The following is a 7,074-nucleotide window of genomic DNA, read 5'->3' as shown; positions in this document are numbered from 1 at the left end:
CCACCATTCAGATGTTACTTATAGTAAAATCTCTTACTATTCCTTTTAAAGGACTGTACAAAAGTTAAATATTTCTGCAGGACTGTTGAGGTAGCAGCATTAAATATTAAAACTTTTAAATGTGCAGAACTGATTAATTCAGAATATATCAGAGCAGCTCATAAATGTTTAATCGCTCTATTTTGCCTGATTGGGTATAATTTAAGCTATGTGCTTCTTCCAGCACTGTAGGACCAGGTACTCATCTTTTATTTCTAGGAATGGTTTAAACATCATTCCTTTTATTACAGGTTAATATTAATGCCTGGACCTTCCGCTGCTATTGTGCATTCTTTCATAAAACCTTCTTCAGAATTGATCACCTAAAGTCTAACTGAGAGCAGCTGTTAAAGTTGTTCTTAAGTGTACCTTTCACAACAATATGGTTCAGTTAAAATTTTCACAAACTCAGTAGGTTGAAAGCTGAAATTTCATCTTTGCAACACTTATGCTTTCCTTAGATATGCAGAAATATTTTGGGGGATGATCAGTACAGAGCAAGTCCTGGACTTAGGCTGAGGTTCAATTTGGATCAGCTTAGAGCTGTGTTATTTCACAATGAACAAATTACGCTAAAAAACTGAAGAATGAGCCTTAGTATCTCTGGGGGAGGTGGGACAGACCTGTCAGGCATGTTGGCCTGTGGCTGCTAAACCCCAAATGGATTAAAAAAAATTGCTGTAGTGGTGAGCAAACGGAATGAATGATGGTAGAGAGAGAGTTTCCCTTTTAAGACTTTGAAAAAGTTCAAAACTTTCTAAAAAGATGTTCTTTGTTAAGTCTGATTGTGCCTATGGATTTTGGTAGTTTAGAAAAGCTCCCCTCCTGTGTTCCATAGAAATCACCTGAGAACCCAAACAAAACAGCTTTAACGCATTCGGAGACCTGGGAAATGCACCCTAAGTGCCAATATTGCAGCTGGCAGGCCTGAAAGTGGCATCAGTCACGTTGGGTTTAGCTTTATAAAGCTGTGAATCGTTTAATGTTCAAGTTTCCGTTGAACTGTCTGCCTTGCTCGTTTGTTCTTTGGAGCCAGCAGGGGGATGTGGAGAAGATGATCCCCCTTGCTGATCCTGGGCTTGTGGGTCCTTGTCCTTCTGGCCTGCAAGGGCCCAGAATTGTTAGCTGCTTCCCAGTGCTTTGTCCCATGCTGGCAGTGCTCTGTGTTGCCCATCTGCATGTGCTCTCCCGAGACCTCTCTTCTGTAGCGCAGCAGCTCAGACAGCCTCGTGTGTTTACCTGTGGTGGATGGACGGTAAAGATCTATATGGAAGGTTATAGATCTATTAGAAACTTAGCTGTAAGTCTGGTCTGACCCCCAAACGCCTGTATGATTCATCTTCCAATTTACTAAATCAGTGCTGTTAAAACTCACAGCGAACAAATCAGCAAATCCAATACAGGCAAAGTCTTGTCCACATGCTTTTCTTCACCCAAAAGCTACTTTCTGCAACAATGTTCTGCCTGGAAATGTTTCCTCCACTGGGACTGGTACAATGAGGGACAGACCTCATCTTTTAGCTGTTCACTCTGCAGTAGCATGGCAAGGCCCCCACCAGGGCAGTGCCCCACAGGCCTGGGAGAAAAACAAAAACCCTGTAGGAGCATCTGTCTCAAGGCATATCTGGTCTTCTAGCACTCAACAGGAAACATGCTTAGCATACAGCATTAGCAATGCTCTATACAGTTTCATTTTCTTGCTTAACATGCTTTAAATTATCTTCGTTGCATCTAGTGCTTTATCCTGATCTCTCTGAAGCTAATGGCTAAAGCTCCATTGCCTGTAATGAGGCCCAGCTGCCTGAAAAGGCCTCGAGTATAATAGCAGGCTCGCCAAGCAATTTGCTGTGGTCCAAGGTAGAAATCTTGCTTTGATGCAGTGTTTTTCCCTTTTGAATAATGCTCCTCTACAGCACGGTGCATAATTCTGGTTGCTGCAAAAAAGCAAACTTGAAGCTTAACAGAGAAGAGGGTAAGCACAAAAATGCTATAGGTTGGTATGCTGGTGTGCATCCATAAGTACCAGTTCCAAGAGAGCTTGCTTGAATTAAATCTGCAGGATTTTTTGCTGTCTAACTTTCTGAGGTAGTTAGATGTAATCTGTCTCTGTAGCACGTGTTTCTTCTTGCCCTTGAAGAACTGTGGGAATGTGAAGGACAGGAGGTTGCATGCCCTCCATCTCATTACAAGGATGAGGGATGTGATTCCAGCCCTTGGAAGTCGTCCTTGGGCGAGAAAGTGGAAGTCTAAAACCAGTGTAAATCACATAATATGACCTTTTGCCAGGGATTTTGGGGGGACACTGCATCTTGATCTCTGAGGCAAGTCCTTCAGCTCTACACTAGTCTGTTCAGAGGCATTGCCTAATGACAGCTCAGTTTCTTTTTTACTTTGTTCTGTGGGACTTGAGAAAGTGCCAAGTTCTCCCTGTTTTCAACAGGATAATATAAACAGCAAAATGAATACATTGCCCAAGCTACTTTTGCATGTGAGCTCACAGGAAAACTGTGTTTAGTCATGTTTATTTCAGTATCGGCAATAAGGAAAAATATGTCAGATCTAAAAGAGGAAAAAAGAAAATTCATAAGGAGGCATTACAATACACTCAGAAGAGGCAAAGTGTACTTTTGCCCTCTAGGAAATGGAATAAAAACAGTTCCAGCAGGAATTTTTTTTAGGAATGATTTATAGTAGAAAATGCAGCTTTTTCAGAATGAAAACTTTTCTTGGAAAAAATCCTCCATTTTTCTTGACACTTTTTTAGTATTTTGAAAACAAAATTTTGGAAAGGGGGAGTTTGACTCAAATAAAAATAATTTTTACATTTTGGTGTTTTTTGTTTTTTTTTTTTTTCCCCCCAAATTAATACATTTTAGATTTTGCCGCCTCAAGATTAAATTGCATTTTCTTGTTTTGACATGTAGTATCACAAAGTATGTGGTTAGGATCTTACTGCCTTTACTCTGTCAGTAGGTTGGATACATTAACTAGACTGTAAAACTTGAAGCATAGTGAAGAGCCCCTCCTGGGTGAAGGCAGCACCCCGCACAAAGTGTTTGGAAAGGACATTTATGTTGATGTAAATAAACAATAAACGTTTTTGTTTCAGTTCAACAAAATGAACTGAAATCTTCAGTTCTAAGCTGAAATGATACTTGGGAAGATCAAAGTATTTAATTTTCATTGAAAAAAGACATAGTAAAAATGTTTTATCATTTATGAATTTTTAAGCATTTCAGTCTTCTAAAATCCCTTCATTATTTCACCTTTTCATAGTTGAGATGACAATCAATGTTCAAATAATATTGGCACTGCACTAATTATTGCTAATATTTATGGAAGAGTCTTACTTAGCAAAAGAGCAAAGTCTGAGTTTCTTAGGATTTTGGGTAGGAGAATGTGCATTTACCTCTGAGATAATGTGGTGGAAGATGTATGTACAGAAGTGGATTCCTAGAACACCTTTTATTTTGTTTTGTCTTTTAATGTATTTCAGTGCACTCTTGCTGACTTCTATCTATTACATATTTTGCAAGTATAGTATACAGTGCATCCCAGCGAATGCATAGACCACACTTATATCCAGATATATCTTTCTGTGTCAACCTCTGCTTATCTGATTCTCCTTACTCATTCTTCCATGTGCAACACTGAGAGGATTAGAGAGATGTCATAGTCATTCTTTGAATCATTCACAGAATTTCAAAGACAGAAGTGGAAGAAAGTATTGAATATATGACTTCCCAGGTGCATGCTACTTATGTTTATCTATACCTAATTCCTTTAAAATAGATCTTTATGATGTATGAAGTGGCATGACTACTTTTAATGGTGTCTGGCCATTCCTCTGTGCTTTAATTATAGAATTAGAGGGAGACATTGAAGATGAACCAGAGACTTCTGCCATTTTTTCTCGAAGCTGGTGACTTCTCAGAGTCCAACTTCAAACATCTGCAGTAAAACCAAAGTCAAGTCTTCACCTAAGTTGAAAGTTTCTTGATTTTACTCAAGGTAGTACAGATTCACAGTGACCTTGCTTGGTAAGTCAGGACTGGGCAGACGTTAGTAATCCCTGAGAAGAAGCTGATTGAAGTGCCTTTCTTTATTTTTGCACTGGAACAGGGGGTTGGAAGAACTTTGACATTTAGGTAAGATGTGGACCACTAGTACGCTTGCATTAACAGCCTGTCTTATTATGGGTAGCTGGTGTCCCTGGGAGCTTATTTGATAACCCAGTTTATTCAGTGGTGTAAAGAGATGCTACAGATCAGGAGACAGAGTGACCAAATAGGGTCTATGGATTTAACTGCATTCCTGATGTTATGTTGCATTTCATAGAATTGTAGAATGGTTTCGGTTGGAAGTGACCTTGAAGATCATCGAGTTCCAACCCTCCTGGTATAGGCAGGGACACCTCCCACTAGACTATGTTGCTCAAAGCCCCATCCAGCGTGGCCTTAAACACCTCCAGGGATGGAGCTTCCACAACTTCTCTGGGCAACCTGTTCCAGTGTCTCACCACTCTTACAGTGAAAAATTTCTTCCTAATATCTAATCTATATCTACCTTCTTCCAGTTTGAAGCTATTCCCCCTCGTCCTATCACTACATGCCCATTTGTCTGATCAGTGGTGTTTACATCAAACACCCTTGACTAACTTTGCTCCTTTTTTTAGGGGGGTGGAGGTGGGGTGGGGTCGTTTCTTGGTTTTACTCTTAAAATTTTCATTGACAAACTGAAGAACAAAGGCTAGGAAGATAAAAACCTCTTCATGGTTTTGTGGGTTTTTTTGTTTGTTTTTGTGTTTGGTGGTTTTTGTTGTTTTTTTTTTTTTTTAATCTATCTTAGATCTGCTAGTTATCATGGCCCTTGGCTAGCTTGGCTTCTTGTTGAGGATACCAATGCAAGTTATTCTGGCAATTAATTTAGTTCTTCCTGTTACTAACCACCTCTTCTCTGGGAGAGTGACTGTGGTAGTCATACATCTTAGTTTGCTGTGTAACTGTGCTTTTTGAGCCTTTTCAAAATGGCATGAAAGAATGGAAATGTTTAATCTCAAATAAGCTTTTGTTAACATAGTAACAGAAGATGCCACATGATATCCCCCCCCGTTTGCCACATTTGTCGCAGTGCGCTTCAAACCCTCCATTGCCAAAGAGCAGAAGTTTCATGCTCCCACCAGCAAAGCCCTTAAACATGAGATATGCCATAGCTCTGTTCCACCCAACTGACTCACATGTCTGCCTAAGACGTATCTGCTCTGAGCACTGTCACTATGACATGAAGTTGCTTTATTGATTCCTTGCATGAAAACTGTCAAGGCTACACTGAAACATTAAGGTTAGCATATTTACTGTTTTAACCCTTGCCACCCTCCTATAATAATATGCAGAACATCACTTATTCTGGAGGTACTTCTTAGTAATTGTCTCCTGTGGGACGTGAAGACCTCTGTGACACAACAGCGTGCAACCCAGGGAAACATAGGCTTGCAGCAAACCAAGGCAGGTGGCTGTGGGATTTTATTTTTTTTCCAGAAAGCCAAGTGCCCATTTCTGTTCTAACAACATATGAGTCATAGCAGGGACATGGCTGTGAATACTCATCTCTTTCTCTGGGATGTGCTGAGCAGAAAGAATTTCAGCATGGAAAAAGGACATGAACTGATTTGTTAAAAGTCTGTTAGTTGCTTGGGGAATTTGTACTGGTGTTATCTGGGGTAGTTGTGCACACCAGGGATAAGAACCATCCTGTTCCTTTTTGGGTTTTGTTTGTTTTGTGTTTTTTTTTAAGAGCAGAAAATGACCATTTGGGAACTAGCTGTGTATATAAAATATTTAACAAGCAACTAAACAACAATGACAAGTTCATCCAATAAAACTCATCGTGCTGCTGTTATTTTCTCTGTGTGTGCATGGCTTGTTGCTTTATCAGAACATTGGGCTCAGATTTTTTGTGAGCGTTTAAAAGTGGTAAAGCATCTGTTCAGAAGTGTCTAGAAACCGGAGTCTGGAAGGGACCCCTTTTATCTTCAACCCTTCTCCCAAGCCAGATAGAGGGAAGGCACTTTGTGGATTTTCCCCCAGAGCCCTGCCAAATCACAGCTCGCCACAGTGCCGCTGTTCCAGCCTTCGGTTTTTCTTGCTCAGTAGCTGACTATTATAACAAACTTAACACAAAGAACAAACCATTCGCCATAAAATGATATACCTACAGTCATAGCCCTAGGGAGGTAGCCATCAATTACTTGGCGTGCCCAGCCTTTACAAACCACACCATAAAGGATCACACTGTAAAGGATAAGCATATGTATTGTATTGCTGTAACCATCTCTGCCTCTGACCTATTTAGTCACATATCCATAAAGATAAGATGAATAGATGCCACTGAGCTTTAATATTGCTTTTATTTTAGGAATTTTATTTCTTAAGCAGGTTGTTTTCATTACTTTGACTCGGTTTTCATTATGTGTGTTTTTAAATGTCAAGGGACTAGTGAACGTTTGTTCTTATTTTTTTTTCACATTCTTTTCCATGTTGTTCTGATATGAACCTTCAGAAATAAGTATTTTTAATTGATTAGACCTTACAATATTAATATACCATGTATGGTTAAAGGATTGTGTAAACACTTGTTACAGTCCAGTCATCGTTCATATGTGAGAATTCAGTGTAAATACTGCCCTATACTTAGTATAAACCCTACAATATCTATCCCATATGACTCCTCGTTTGTTCTGTCCTGTCTACTTCAACTTAAAATGTCAATCAATCTCTAGGCTACTTTGTAGATTTGTTCCAGTTTATAGATGGGGGTTGTCTAGGTTTTTCTTTATAGAATTCTGCACCAACTAAATGAGGGACTGTGCTTAAGCAGAATTATTTTGTTATATGAATCATACATACAAATTTAAATCACATTTTTAAAGCCTTGTGCCGTGTTCCCATAATAATTATCATTGTTTATTTTGGTCCTCCTCCCTCTGCTCATGGTTCTCAGCAGCTCTCAGTGTGTTTCAATCTTTACCTTTCCCTA

The sequence above is a fragment of the Charadrius vociferus genome, unplaced genomic scaffold (assembly GCF_000708025.1).
Source record: "Charadrius vociferus isolate BGI_N301 unplaced genomic scaffold, ASM70802v2 scaffold704, whole genome shotgun sequence".
Lineage (NCBI taxonomy): Eukaryota > Metazoa > Chordata > Aves > Charadriiformes > Charadriidae > Charadrius > Charadrius vociferus.
This window is presented reverse-complemented; position numbering follows the sequence as displayed.